At 48.3% G+C, this 15468-nt stretch overlaps 1 long non-coding RNA gene across 3 annotated transcripts; it reads right to left on the bottom strand.

Moving 5' to 3' along the window:
- Positions 1–334: 334 nt before the first annotated feature.
- On the bottom strand, positions 335–15234 carry LOC114013961 (uncharacterized). 3 transcript variants are annotated; one of them, XR_008745369.1, is made up of 6 exons: positions 15083–15234; positions 14428–14535; positions 13624–13814; positions 10853–11026; positions 633–773; positions 335–485 (listed from the first exon to the last, which is right to left on the bottom strand). It is a non-coding gene; the product is annotated as an uncharacterized LOC114013961 (long non-coding RNA). The 3 variants fall into 3 exon arrangements; XR_008745368.1 differs by lacking the exon at positions 14428–14535 and having other exon boundaries at positions 582–773; XR_008745367.1 differs by lacking the exon at positions 14428–14535.
- Between the last annotated feature and the right edge of the window lie 234 nt (positions 15235–15468).

The following is a 15468-nucleotide window of genomic DNA, read 5'->3' as shown; positions in this document are numbered from 1 at the left end:
TTCAAGTTCATTGGGGCTTTACCTGTCTAACAATACTCTTGAATGGAAAGGTTACCAGGCTCTTCACGAGAAAACAGAAAGCAAAAACGCGGCTCTGAAGAGGGGAGGGGCGGGCAGCCAGGCAGGAAAAGGATAAAGTTGGAGAAAGAGCTCTCAGGGGTGGGCAACTGAGGAAATCCAAGTAGGCAAGAAGAACGAGGAGCCCAGGTGTGTAGCGCAGCCTGTTGTCCATCTTTCAAATGTTCAAATGTTTCAAATCACCAGGATGCTGGGCAATGAATGGAGTAAACTGCCTCCTGTGGAGCAGCGGGTACTGTTAAACCTAGGCTTTATGCTACTCTTTTCCAATAGCCATGATGTTTTGTTTGCCTCTCAGATGGGAAAAGTGTGTGCTTGTAGAATGGTAGTGCATTTTTGTCCGTGGGGCACAAAAACAAGGGCTTATTGGAACCCTGCAGTTACGGGTCTGAACATTAAAGCTTGATCTAAAAAAAAAAAAAAAAAGAGTTAACAGAACAGTGATTTGAATTTAAAAACAACCCGGGGTGGTGGTGGTGGGGAGACATGGACACGACAGACACCAGAATACAGTAATATTATCCAGAAATCCTGTGTCTTTGCATCTCATGTACATTCTCATTGTTTCTTCGCTCCTTTCCTGTTTGCATAGGTTAAATGGATCAGCACTTCATCGGGCAAGTTGTTTTTCTTCCCTTCCTCCTGAAGGGGAGGCAACTCCCTGGTACTCTTGGACTTCTTTGTTTCAGCAATACCTTGATGGAGCAGATAGAGATAAGGAGCATTAGATGCAGGAGCTGGAGCAGTATCAGAAAACTGAAGCCTATAAAGTCTTTAGCAGGAGAGCACAAGACAGACAAAAAGGCAAATCACACAGACAAGGTATCGAATGGGACAAAAAGATGTGCCTGGAACAACACAAGATTCCCAGCTGGTTGGGCAGACTGACGCTCGTTTACAGCCTTTGATGTAAAGGCTTGTTAAAACGTGGATGCCTATCTCAGGGAGCTCATCTGTGGGTGTGAAATAGAACATTTTTCTTCCGGCAAATCCTAGTTTCATAAATATGACATACAGCAACCTACACCAGAAATAATAATTGTCATTATTTTGTCACAGCAGTGACCAAACCATTGTTAATTGTTCTCCATTGTTCTGGTATTGCTTGTTAAAGAAAATGTGTGTTGAATTCAGAAATTTAAAGTGCTAAAGCAGCTAAAATGGCAGAACCAGGCCCTGTCCCTAGTGTAGCCCTATTCCAAGCCTGGTTTAAAACCCAGTCCAGTTGATCAGTGGGAGAACAGAGAAACAACAGATGATCTACTGTGCACAAAGGTGCTCGCAGAAACACAGGTGTTTTGAGAAAAAAAATCAGTATATGTGAATAGGAGTTGCTTGTTCAAAGACTAAGTGTGCTTGAAGGAGTGTGTGAGTTAAAGCAGGCAGAAAGATCACGATCCGAGGAGGAGCTTGGAACCAAGGCAGAGACTGGAAGCAAATAGATGAATCAACAGGGACAGGGTCAGGTGATGGATTTGCAGAACGGACAAGACCAAAGGAAACTTCTAAAAACCTCGGGCATTGACAAAATAATGATTTGATAAGCGTATATAAGCTGTGCTGTATCCCTTTGCTCTCTGCCACTTGCTGGGGTGGTGGCCCAGCTCTGAGTGGCGATTAAAGCAAACCTAGTGGTACCCACGTCTGTGTAAATTTCTCCTTTAACTCTATATGTGAAGCATATGATGAAGTGCTGGTAATCCACCGGTGTTGTGACTGTTGACTGATGTCCCATGTTAGAATAAATACATGTACAATGGCTAACAGGCCTCAAAGGCATGAAGAACATGAGAACGGTGGTGCTGGGTCAATGGGTCTGTGCTTTTCTTTAGTGCTCTCCTTGCTACCACCTAGCACTCAGCTGGCATATTCATGGGCACAGCCAGGACCAGCCCAGCCTCTTGTTTTCCAGGGAGCCGATCACCACACATATGGGAAACAGACAGTAGACAAGACGTAGTTTTCATATTCTTTCCATTGTTTTGCTAGAGAACCTAAAGTTTGATATACCTTATTTTGTTTATATTTACATTGGCACTTCAGTGGGTCCAGACTAAATGGCAACTCTCTACCTGACTGCTGCAAAAATTGGTTTGAGCCTTCGGTTAGTAACCAGCCGTTGGTTAACTTTGTCTTTGAAATACAGCAACCTATGGTGGAATAGGAAACTGAGACAGTCAGGGACATCGGTTGTATTTACTCGAAGGAGGTGGAAAATTTTCTAGGGAAATTTTTTAATAATGTTAGCATAAAAATCCTGTATGTGGCACATGAGCGACTGCTCTAGGCAAATGGCTTTTTAGAATTAGAAGCCACCCCTGCCTTAAGTGACACATTTGGAAAAAGTCTCTACGTGAATAATAAGCTCACACAGAAAAGCTGCAGCTACCTGGTAGCACAGTATTTTTCCTGGTTTGGAGGATTTATTTATTCATCTAAAACTTTCCAATGGTCGTCACTGCTAGTTTACTCCCTGTATGACAAATAAGTAGTAAATGAAGGTGTTTTCATACAATGGAACAATCTGCGTGTTTGCATATTATTAACAGCTGTTGCAAAGATGTACTTGAAACCCTGAAGAGCTTTTGCTTTTTATACTACTGAAAACCACGCTACACAGCTTTTTGCAAATATCCAGTTTGGAGAATCGCACAGTAATTGTTGGTTTGCTTCCGTGAAAGAAAAAAAAAACACTACGTCTTCCTTTAGAGGCAATATTTTGCTGCAGAATTTAGTTCTATCTTTTCTATTTCATCTATCTCTTCTCCAGCTCAGAAAGGTCTACTTCTTTAGAAATTCTTCTCGTTTGATATGTTAGAATATCTCTGTGTAGTAGTCAAAAAGGAACTGGACCTGCGCTTTGTCTCACTAAATTCTCATTTCCATAATACATGCAGTTTTCCTTTACTTATTAAAGAAAATTACCAAATCCCATACAGCTGCCTGGGATCATGGATCAATCTGAATATGCGTGGCCCAGCATTACTTTTTGCAACTGATCTAAAATTCTGTGCCAAATCCTATCATAACCCAGGAATGGAAATAATAGAGATGACGTACTTTGCATATCTTCTCTGCAGGTTGTTATGACCCACTGCAAGTAAATAAGAAAAAATACAGGTAGTGGACATTTCTAAATAAACCTCTGACATCTGAAGAAGTCATTTTAATATCAGATTTATTCTCACCATACTTTCTGCATGGAAGACCAGAAGAATCTATGCTTTTAATACACTTTGTGCAGGAAAGCATTGGCAAAAATACTAGAGTACTTGTAATGTTTGTTCCTACATCAAATATGCCGAGGTGAGGCTTAAAAGCCCACCAGTGAATTCACATTTGCCGCAGTGCTGTTAGTAAAAGCTGTAATTATCCGTATTTTTTTGAGAATGCTTAAAATGAAAACACAACCTAACTCTCAGTTATAGAACAGTGTAGCACAGCAAAGACGTTATCATCTAATTTTTTCATTATAAGATGTGGGTGCATAACCAGGAAGAACACTAACAATTATTTCTTAGTAAACCTTTACAGCATAAAACCATTTAGTGGGGCAGTGCAAATCAGAACATACTCCGACTTTAACACGAAAGAACACTTCTGCTGTATAGGTAGACAAAAAAATTGACTTAGTGGGATATTTTCGTTCTCACAGTGCTGTTTCCTCTCCTTTCATTGTCAGTAACCTAGCTACCCAGTGATCTTTGTGGGACACTAGGGTTAGCATAGATGTTAGGTTACCTTTAGATGCTTTACATGTTAGAGATGCATTCCTCGTGATTCTGCTCCATGCACAAGAAAAAGCCCGGTTTGCCTTTGCCTGGAGTGGGACTCAGTATGTCTTCAAACAGTTTTCTGCAAGGATACAAACACTGCCCCACTATCGCTCACAATGCTCTGGCCACAGCCTTAGCACAGATCACCATTCCACCTGGCCCCACAGTGTATCCATACATTGATGATGCGCATCCTCAGCGGGGCAGAAGGGCCAGAAAGCATTACAGGTGCAATGAAAAACATTTGGGCAACACTAATCAAGTTGGGACTGGAAGTCCCAGAGTCAAAGTGCCAAGGGCCAGCACAAGAAGTTAAATTCCAAGGAGTCTGGTGGGTTGCAGGAGCTGCCTCTCTTCCACCAGACTCACTGGAAAAGAAAGAATCTGGGCACAACCCATCCAGTACGCTGGAACTACAAGTTCAAGGGACTGTGAAGTACTGGCGTAACCACATTCCTGCCTTTTCTGTCATCGCTCGTCCCTAGTAGAATTTGTTATAAAAGGGAAAATCATGGCAGTGGACATCTCATGAGCTCTGTGGTACCGTCCAGTTCCCCTTCCTGCAGGAGCATAACAGAGCCTGGCCGCGGGGCCTCCACTCCGCTCCAGCCTCCGTTACTCCTGTCAGCACGTGCTGAGGTTGCAGGCTGCGCTGCTTAGGGAGCCGTGGCAGCACACATTTAGGATGGTGAATGCCAGCCATCCTGAAAGCGATAGCTGTCTTTTACCCTAAAAAGCTTCCTGTGATACTACGCTTCTCTGAGGTCCCAGTTTTCTCGAATTGCCCCCACCCCAAAGCAATTTCCCCACAGGGTCCCTAAGCAAGGCAGTAGAGGAGTGGCTCATCAAACTCCCTCCCAGCCCTGCCCTGGCTGAAAGAAGGCAGAAAGAAGCCTTCAAATGAGGGAAGTTCTGGCTGCAAGAGAATACAAGCTGACCAGGTCTTGGGATCCACTGACATCAACAGAAATTAAGGTGAAAACTCCCTTCTCACATGAAACTCAACTCCCCAAACAAAAACCAGTTGTGATGGGAAACTATGGTGGGGGTGGGAAATCAGCGCTGAGGGCAGGAAAGCATCAGCAGGATGGGAAACCATTGAGATGGGAAGTTGTTCTGTCATTAAAAGTCAAACTGTCACAACGCTGGCTGACCCAGGTGCTGGCATAATGATCGCCATGGAGATGGAACCCCAGAACACTGTTTGCCCCAACAAACGCCACGCTGTCCAACTGCCACGGCATAGAGCAGCATGCTCCTTGTGGTGCTCCTGCCCTCCGGGTAACCCCCAACCAGCTCTGCCAGCCAGCACCTCACCCCATCACCCCCCTTCGCTTCTGCCAACAGAGAGGTTCCCCCTCCAGCTGCCGACGGCATCAGAGGTGCCCGGCACAAGCTTCACCACCCTGACCATGCCGCCACCGGTAACTGCTGGTGTGCTGCCCTCTGTCCCGGGGCTGCTGATCACCATTCGGCCTTCCCAGCTCCACACCATCACCCACCAACCCGCCCAGGCAACCTGGCAGGGGGTGCAGGGGCCCCTGGGGGACTCGGGGCAGGTTGTGCAGCTGCCACACCTGCTGCAGCTCCCCAGCGGTGTGCAGCTGCCCCCTCTGCCTGCTCCTTGTCCCCCTGCCTATGGCCGGGGACAGCAAGTGGTGATGGGGACACTTGTGCCCTACCAGCCAGTGGGGCTGGGCCCATGGGACGTGGGCCAGGGGCAGCCCCTCTACCCTACGGGCTAAACTGTGCTGAAGGTCCCTGGACATGCTGGGCCCCTGCCACCCCAACACCCTGCGGCTCAGCATTGCGTGCATGTCCCCCCTGTGCTCTGCACCCATCCTGGCAGTGCCCAGAAGCTGTTGGAGGCCTTTAACAATGACGTGGTGGCCAGTGAGGATGGCGTCCCTGCTGCCACCCCCCTGCCAGCCCGCCCTGGATATGCTCTCTGGCAGAAGCAGGACCAAGCACCAAGGTGAGGTCTGCAGGGTGGCAGAGCCCATAGGGGGTGACCTGCACCAAGGAAGGCTTGCATCACCCTGGGGGTGGCTTGGCTTCGTTTGCTTTTTCAGAAGTGGTGACCACCCTGGCAAGCCCAGAGAACCTCCTGGACCTGCCCGAGCTGGGGCCAGATGCCTTCAACAAGGCCTTTCCTGAGCTGGCAGAGGACAATCTGCAGTTTCAGGATGAGCATTCGTCCACCATGGACAGCAGTGACCCACTCGCCTGGCTCGACAGCATCCTGGAGCTCTCTGAAGTTCTCAGCGGCTCCTGCTCGACCACCCTCCTCAACAAGGTCCCGGAGCTCTCACAGTACGTGGCAAAGGGTGGCTGCTCTAAGGAGCAATCGCTGGCAGCAGGGCTGAGGGACAGCAAGGACACCAACCATGGTGTCCCTGATGTCCCTGTCTTGACCACCACCCTCAACAGGATCCCTGACCTCTTAGAGTGCATGATGGAGGGCAACTGTCCCAAGGACCAAGTGGTGGTTACAATGCCGGAGGACACCAACCCCTCCTGGCAGAGGGTGGCAACATCCCCCTTGCTGGACACCACGGGCAGGCAGGGTGGGCTGGCAGCGGTCTTCCCCACCCGGCTGCCAGAGAGTCCCATGGAGCCCTCTCAGGAGGACTCTTCAGAGAGAGAGCCCCTTGAAGGGATGCTCAGAGGGTCCCCACCAGGGTCTCCCAGAGAGTCCTCAGCAGATCCTGCTGAAGAGTCCCCTGGCCAGCCCCCCGACTGCACCCCAGCATCATCCACCCTGCATGGACCAACTGGTGGAGCAGGTGCTGCGGAGGCAGCCCCGGGTCATTTTGACCCACTTGCCACCACCACCGGGCATCTCCTCCTGCCGGGTGGTGCCCAGATTGTTACCGAAATCTTGGAATGAAGAACTTATCAACACCAATGTGATGTAGATAAGCAGACACTTCTTTATTAACGGCCGGGTGCGTGAGCGAGTCCTCTCACGATCAATGCACACCAGGTCCCAAAATCAGACACCATATATAGAACTTATTCATACATATTCATTAAATATTCATGCATAACCATGATATTTCCCGTAAATCATTAACATACTCTCCTCCTATATCCGATTCTGCGCAGTAAAGCTTAGAAAGGTCTAGAAATGGGTCTGGGGTACAATTTGGGTAGGTGGTATGAGTCGGTGGTCGCGATCTCCCCCTGCCGGAATTACCTTTTACTGAAGTTCATGATTTCTTGGCAGGCATCTACAAGCTGTTCCAGTCGACTCTCCCCAGTTCCCATTCATCTCATATTCTGACATTTCAGTGCACCTCTACATACAGAAGACTGGTCAAATACAAAGAAACCTTTCAAACCCTAAAGTTATTACCTAAGTTTTAACAATGGTTCCAGCCCCTTCTTCTAGCCTTGGTACAAGACGTACAGAAGATCTCATAGCAGCTTTTACTGTGGAACTATAAGTTTCATTAAAATATTTCTTATCCTTCTATTTTTCAATTTTATAAAATTATTTTATAAAATCAATTAATCAATCAAATAAAGTCAATCAATCTTAACTTATTAACAAATCGATAACAAGATCAGGCAAGGCTGCTGGCAAATAGGCCAAGTGCCCCACCTTGGCTGACACCCTCAGAATGCCAGAGACGTCCCCACGGGGCAACATGCTACCCAAGAAGAGGAAGAAGATGGTGGTGTGCCCGGTGGCAAAAAGCTCCAAAACCCTCTGGGAGGGGAAGCCGGACAGGGATGCCATGGCGGTGGGCTGTAGTGGGGAGCAGGGGGGCAGCAGCAAGCAGAGGGCATCCAATAGCAACTATGTGCCCACCAAGCTAGCCAGAACCCTGAGGAACAGCAGGAGACAAAGTGCTCCACACTGCCCCAGTCACCGTTGATATACTGATAGAGAAGGTGTGGAGCACAGATCCCTCTGACGTGTGACCTGCACCTGCCCACTGCAGCCCCAGCCCTCTACCAGATCTGTCTTTCTTAATTCATTAAAGGCTTGATGTTCCTTGCACAGTGCCTCTGCCTGCGGTCATTCACGCAGCAGGAGTAGGGTTAATGCAGCCCCTGCCACATGCAGAGATCGGACCCTCCACCTTCCCCTCTGTTGAGGTGACACCTCCACCAAGCTGACCCACTCTCGAAAGTATTTACAAATGAAGGGACTTCTCATCAAGGGAGGCAGCCTTGGCAGAATGAGAAACCAAGAGCAGGTAGTGAAAAGAGCACCGTTATCTAAATTGTGCAGGAAGAAGACTTCCAATGAGGAAAGTTCTGGCTGCAAGAGAACACAAGCTGATCAGGTCTTGGGATCCACTGACATCAACAGAAAATGAGTTTAAAATAGGACAAAGATAATTGCGGCAGTGGGAGATGGTGACCTCTAACTGAAATAGTTCTGCCCCAAAGAGGCCAAAATCCCACTTGGGGAGCATGCGTGTTTCGTAAAACACTTCAGCAGTGCTACTGAGGATGCGTACGTGTTTGCATTAGAAGCGAGAAACCAGCCACCAAATCTGTGTATGACACATGACTATGCAACGTGTGGCGCTCTGAGAAAGGCCCCGAACCCCTTCTCAGTGTTCCAATTGGACCTAAAAACTTTGCATGTACTTTTTAATCGCTGCCCCCAAAGTGATTTCCCCACAGGGTCAGTAAGCAAGGCGGTGGCGGAGTGGCTCTCTCAGACCCCCTGCCAGCCCCGCCCTGGGCGCTGGTGCCTCTGGCCCTGCCCCAGCAGACGTTGCTGTGCTGATGGAGGGGCTCACTCCCTCTCCACTGCATTTGCAAAGGGAATGGCTGGCTCACCCTTTGCTGCCCACGCAGCCAGCCCTCACCTTTAGCCGCTGTCATTCCCAGGGGTGCCGGCTCTCTCCCAGCACCCTCACACCTTCTCCCTGCAACACTGCGAGAGAAGCGTTCGCCAGGCACACAGGTGCCGTCACTGCCCTGCGCAGCTGGGCACCCCCAGACTGGCCCTGCCTGACTGCCTCCCTCACCAAGCACCTCCACCTCCACAGTCTCAAGCTCCATCCCTTTAGACGGAAAGGGGGTCGCTTTATTGAGAAGTAACCGTTCCTCATGAGGAACACAGTCTCTCCAGGAGGCAAAATACTTTAATAGCACTTAGAAACAAAGCTGGGGCATCTGGGGGGCCACCTCATCACTACTCCAAACGATGTGTCCTTTGTGGAGAAAAACTGAAGAGCTAGACAGTTTCCAGAGGACAGTAAACCTGACCTGCTGAGAGCTTAGGACAGTGCACGTCATGTTCTTCTTCACACTTGGTGCACATTTGACAAGCTGCGAGATGATGGTTAATTACTTCCTTCAGAGAGGACTGCAAGACACTGTTGCCAAGTCAGCTTAGGTTTTTTTGTTTTTTTCTGGTTGGCCAAGCAAAGAAACGGAGGCAGTTTCGAAGTGTGCAGAAGCACAGCTGCAGACATAATTCCTGCTGTCACGCAGGCAGGAGGAGTGAACTTCATCCCTTTGGGTCCTTTTGAGAACACCAAGCACCCAGATGGTGCTGAAGGATGTTTTTTTACATAGGGGACCCTCGGAGAGAATCAGACATGTCCAGTTTTATTCCCTGGGAAAATGCCCTGACACTGTCCTGCCCCTCAGGTGGCATATGACAATTAAACGTATTAGTAAGCATGGGCTGATTCCTGGCCCACCATGATTCGAACAGCAGCCCACAAACCCCTCAACTAGTTTTGTTCTGCCTGTACTTACAACAGTTACATTGCTCCATGTTGTGGGGGAAAGCAGATCACACAGCTTGCCCCTTTGATGCGCAGGGCTGTGTTTCAAAGGACTATGACAAGCCCAGAAGAGCACAGCACACTACGGCTTACGAATCAAGTAAATATTGCAACACAAACCATAATGCATGTGTCTGTCTGAGAAAACGGGGTTTATGTAGGCACGTGGGAAGTGGGTCTCTTGCTCAAACCCCAGCAAATCCTGTTTAGAAAAGTTCATATACTGAAACAATAAGGCAACATACTTCTGGATTTGTCTCTAAATCCCCACGGAGATGTAATTCCCTCACTGCCATCTGAAATCGTACAGCTTGAGGCACTTTTCATGTAAAGCCAAGAAAGCTCAGCTCAGAAGGCAAAGATCCTTCTTAAGGGAACGGACCACCTGTAACTACAAGACACCTTCCCGCCCACTGAAACATAGCAACAGAGTTAAAAGCAGTTTTTAAATTCCAAGTGGAGACATTCAAAGTTTGAAAACTACAGGACATTCTCTTCCTAGCACAAAATAATCAACTGTTTCCCACTTCTCTGCAAACCTTAACCCCAGTGCTTTGTATTTTTCACGCTACAGCACAGAAAGCCAGTACCCACAGTTGCACAAGGACTTCCACTGCCAGTGTGCAAAGCATTGAGGAGTCTGGGCTCAGTCTTGGCAGTACAGGAGTGATCCACCTCAAATGCACTGCACAGCCTGCATCTGGGGTATCACAGGTCAATAGCTAATCACTGCTTTTCCTCCCAGTAACAATAAAAAGAGAAAAAAATAAAATCTCCTTACTTCCACAGCTCTTCTTTACAGGCTAGAGGTTTATGGAAGCGATGACCCATTTCACCCAACACACCAAGACACCTTTTGAACAATTTTCAGAGCTGTCCAAAACCCCCCAGATCTTATACAACAATCAGTCCAAAGAAAGTACAGAGGTCTCAGCGCTACTGGACACATGCAGGAACACTTGTGTTTACTGGACTTTTTTAAAGGGAAAAGGCATTACACCAGCGTACCAGACCCTTGCCCAAAAGACTTTTCAAACCACCTGTTTGTTGACGCAGTCACTGCACTTCAACCCTTCCACCCATGACAACATCCTCTCAGGGGGCAGACTTGCCTGCTCTTGATCACAGAACCAGTCAGCAGAGGTCAGATTGAACCAAGCTAAAAACCGGGCCCAATCTCTACGTTCACGCTTGGGATACATGGCTCCTATCACAGGGCACACACGGCGGTCCCACTTGAGTTACGTATCTGAAGTTGCATTTCCCACGGGTCAAATATTCCTCTTCAGATCTGCCTTGAAACTGAGGGCTCATGGTCAGTGAGAAGAAGAGAGTTCCTTGCCTCCTGTGCAGTCAGGTCATGTTCCCCTGCTAAAAGCAGCCTGCTCAGGCCTCCCATTTGTGTACAATCTGTTAAAAGAATAAAACCAAGTCTGAAGGTTATTCATTTGCTTCCTTAAACATCCTACCATTTGCAGCATCCAGCCCTCAGAAGACGACTTCTGACATAGCAACTTCTCCAAGCAACCTGCTATAAAAGGCAGTTCAACAGAATCACCAACAGCCAGGTCTGTACCCTCGGGGAGACACTTTCAAAGCCCTTTGGAGGATTGCACTGGATCTGTGTGCTTTAGACCCCACTGCGTGGATTTACTATTTTACTGGCAAAGTTTTTATGTACCACATGTGAACATCTTCAAAACACCTACTGTAATGATCTCATGCATAAACAGACACAATGATTCTCTAATATCACACAGGAAGAACTCAATGGATGCTCCTACCAAGGCAGTGGCTCCCTTCTGTAGCCACTGAACAAGCAAAAGGATGGATCAGAATGACATTATCAAGCTCTGAAGCAAACTGTCTGTCTTCCTTTAGCTGTAATTTAGAGCTTCATTGAGTGCTGAAGAGTGTCAGCCTGACAGCTCTGAAGCGTGAAGCGCTTGATCCTCTGTGCCAGAACCGCACCGGCACTGGCCACACAAGCTGCCTGCGTACTCGCAGGGTCAGGGTCAGGGTCCGGGTCAGGGTCCGGGTCAGGATCAGGGTCTTTACTGCCCTGCCACCGTAACATAGAAGTGAGGAAAGTAAAATGGAGATAGAAGTGTTCTTTCTCCACATAGTTGATGCTGGCAGCTTCTTGCCTCCAGCATTCCTGCACCTCAGGAGCTTGGGAAATGACAACAAACGTGAAACTTCCTGAAAATAATTTGCCTGACACACCACAGCGTAGCACTTTCGTATGCCCACACGACACTTCTGGCTCCCAGCTGCTCTCCTGCGCTTCCCTGTAGCTACCTGGGAGGCACCTTTTCCATCTCCTCAGATCTGGCCAGCTGAAGAACACCCAACTCATGGCTCTAACATTCTTCCCCTTCCTCTCAACATCTTCCTGGTGGTCTCAGCTTTCTGCCCTCCAGATTAGGGGTGTATCATGACAGGACAAGGACAGCACTGTTGGTTTTTGGGTTTTTTTTCTGTAAGGAAGCCAAATACTTAAAACTCTTTATTAAAATATAAAAATTAAGAGGAAGGGAAAAGCCAAAATGACAGCCAAGTGGAAGTTTCATTTGGTGCTCAAACTACCTGAATACTTACGCTGCAGCCGAGAGCTGGCCCTTAGATGGCTGATCAGGATAAAGCCCCAAATCCTGCCACTAAGGTTTCAAATTACAAAATAACATCATCTAAGGGAAGGCAATATGGATAAACACAAACATTGCCGTATGTTTACAGGGCCTTCACAGCACAATGGTTCTCTTATGGCACCGAGAACTTAGCAGTAGGAAGAATTACAAAGGTCAAGTGCTATTTATAAGCAATGTACCCTTAAATCAACACTAGTGACAAAAGAGCCAAGCACTTGACTTGCAGAACAGCAGATGATTCGTGACTTTCTCCACAGCTTCTACTACTGATGAAGTTTACAACCACCTCACCATTTGGGAACGACATCCGTTGCTAGTGTTGCTCTGGGTGGAAACTCAGCCAGAAGGAATTTGTCATTACAGGAATTCTCATGCCACTGAACTGGCAGCAAGGTACACAAGCCTCTTAATCCCTTTTTATACTTTTACACTTGTGCCATAAAACCATTCTCCACTCTCCATCTCAACACCTCTCCAAGCAGTAAAGGCCCATCTGCCACACACTTGTCACAAACTACATAGGATAATGACACAGGTTTCAAATACATCAGAAAGTATCAAATCAGACACTTTAAAACATAAAAAAAAATTAAAAAAGGTGGCAGTGGGACATTATTTTCTACCTTGACTGTTAGGTTCACAAGCTGCTAGTAGTTAACATTAATGGCTCACTGTTTCACGGTCATGATGGCAACAGTTCTGCAATGTGTGGATACCAGCGAGAGAATTCCTGCCTTGCACCAGTTCAGGTGCTCCACCTATACCTCTTCACAGATTTGATTTTTTTAATTATTTTTTTTTTTTAATGCTTATCAGGGTAGGATCTGCCTACCAAGACCAGATTTTAAGTGAAATTACATTACACTCCTCTTGATTTAAATACAGCAAGATAGCTCCACTGCTACATTCAGCCACAAGAACGTAAACACCTCCAGCTTCATAGACACCCATACATTATTTTTGTAAGGAACAAATGACTGAACATGGAACAACACTATGAAAAAGCAAAAGAATGCACACAATCAGCATTTCCCTATTTGGACCAAAAAAAGAAAATCTCTTAACAGCAGATAAGTCTAAATTAAAAATCAGCCACATCCAGATCCCAAATGGGGGAGGGGTTATTGTATGCCACAGACCTGGACTTGACTGTTGAAGGAAATCACACACTAAGGAAAATTTGAGGTGGTTCTGCAGAGGTTTTAGAGCCTTGGCAACTTCACTTGGGACATGAAAGGTATGTGCGCTATAGTATCACCCACAGTAAAGGAAACCAGTCTCGTAGTTTGAGTTCAACACCACATCCGCAAACAAAATGAGGCTGCTACATTTGAGGAACACTGATGGAAACCTCACCTGCCATCCCGAAGTTATGCTATGGCATTTCTTCCCTTTTTGCCATTTTCCTCAGCCTTGGTACATCTTTTGCACAATCTGAAGCGAGGGCTTCTTCCTGTTTCTAACAGTGAATGTCTGGGTATCACACGTTGGTTTCTTGTGCGGCGCCAATAAGACCCAACACTTGCCTTCATAAATGCACCCGTACACTAGGGAAGAAAAGGAAAATTACCAGTCTCGACATTGTACTGCCCACAGGGCAACAGAGTGCCCCGCTCATAAGCAGATTTAAGACAGTAAATAACCCTCAAATATCTTGATAAACAAGCACAGTTTAATCATGTCCTTTTAAACTGACCACCGACACAATCTAACAAGAAGACACATTAAGGGAAGCAGAGCTGTAGTTAAAAAAGTGGGGCTTCTCTTTTCTCTCCTGAGGGTTTACCACCCAGAGCAGGCTCAAGTTCTGAACCTGCAGACTGCTCCCCCACGCTTCTATGCTCACTCTGGGAAAGAAAGACGGTTGTTTGAATTCTTTTGCAGGTACAGTCTTTCTTTACTTTTGAGTTGGAATGAAATGAAAAGCTGCCATCAGTCCCACTTACGGCACAGGGACACACCCATGTTCCATGCACATGCCTGCACAGAAACGCACACAGAGGGAAACCATCCCTTGGGTATCAAATACAGAAACAGCACTGAAAACCTTGACTTCTGAGAGTCCCTGCAGCGTTCTCCCATGTCAATACACAGCATGCTTGTGGCAGGATCACCACTGCGTGTGCGTCACTTGCTTTCATTTCCATCTTCATCTCTAACCTGGCACTTGCCACCTCCAGACTGCAGCATGCATAAAAGCAATTCTGTTTACTAGAAGCACAGCACCATGTGAACCTTCTGCATGAAGTCCGGTATTTAAAGAAATTGCTATAAAGAATAAAAATCTGCCGGCACCACAGACCCTCACTCACGCTGTGTTTTCTGAACAGGGATGATATATGAAACCTGCAAACTAAGGACTGCAACACCTTGCTCCTTGCCCCTCTTCTTTTGCCCTCAGGCTGGCGCAGGAGCTCCTTTCACCAGAGCAGGCACACCACAGACACAGCCTCACCGAGGGGAAGGGTGGGGAGGGGAAAAGGGCAGAGGGGGAAAGGAAAGACCCACAGAAGCAGCTTTGCCGCCCACTGCCAAAGCCACAGCCTGCTCATCCTGGTCCCCCACCCTGTCTGTGCTGGTCTGTGCCTCTGTCCTCCTTCCCGCCTCTCCGCTCCTCTCCCTGTCCCTCTCTCCTGCTGCTGACCCTGCATTCCCTCGGGCACCCCCCTGCCTCTCTGTCTCTGTCCCGCTCCAACCCTCTGCCTGCTCCTCGCCAGTCCCTGTCCTTTCTCCATCCCTGCCCAGCCCCTCCCGCACCCCCTGCCCCTCTGGATGCCCCCTGTCCCTCTCCAGCCACCCCTCTGCCTTGACCCACCTCTCCCTGTCGCTCGGTGCCTCTCTCCCCCTCGTCCCTGCCCCACGGGGGCTCCAGGGCCTGGGCCTGTGCTCAAGCAGCCCAGGGCAGTGGCTGTGGGGCCTGCAGGGCCAGGGCTGGGGGTTGGTGTCCCCGCAGGGCCCGACGGCAGGGCAGGGCAGGGGCACCCCGGGGCCTGCTGGGAGAAGGTGTGCCCCAGGGCCTGCTGGGAGCTGTAGGCCCAGGGCCATCCCACAGCCATGTTGTTCCCAGGGCATGCTGGGAGCTGTAGGCCCGGGGCAGCCCCATGGCCAGGTTGTTCCCAGGGCATGCTGGGAGCTGCTCTTGCCCACCCTCAGCCTCCTGGCAGCCATGTTGGTCTGGGCAGGCACAGCCTGTGCTGGGGC

Source organism: Falco peregrinus, unplaced genomic scaffold (genome assembly GCF_023634155.1).
Source record: "Falco peregrinus isolate bFalPer1 unplaced genomic scaffold, bFalPer1.pri scaffold_54, whole genome shotgun sequence".
NCBI lineage: Eukaryota > Metazoa > Chordata > Aves > Falconiformes > Falconidae > Falco > Falco peregrinus.
Note: the sequence above shows the minus strand (reverse complement) of the source record. Positions and strands in the feature narration are given on the sequence as shown.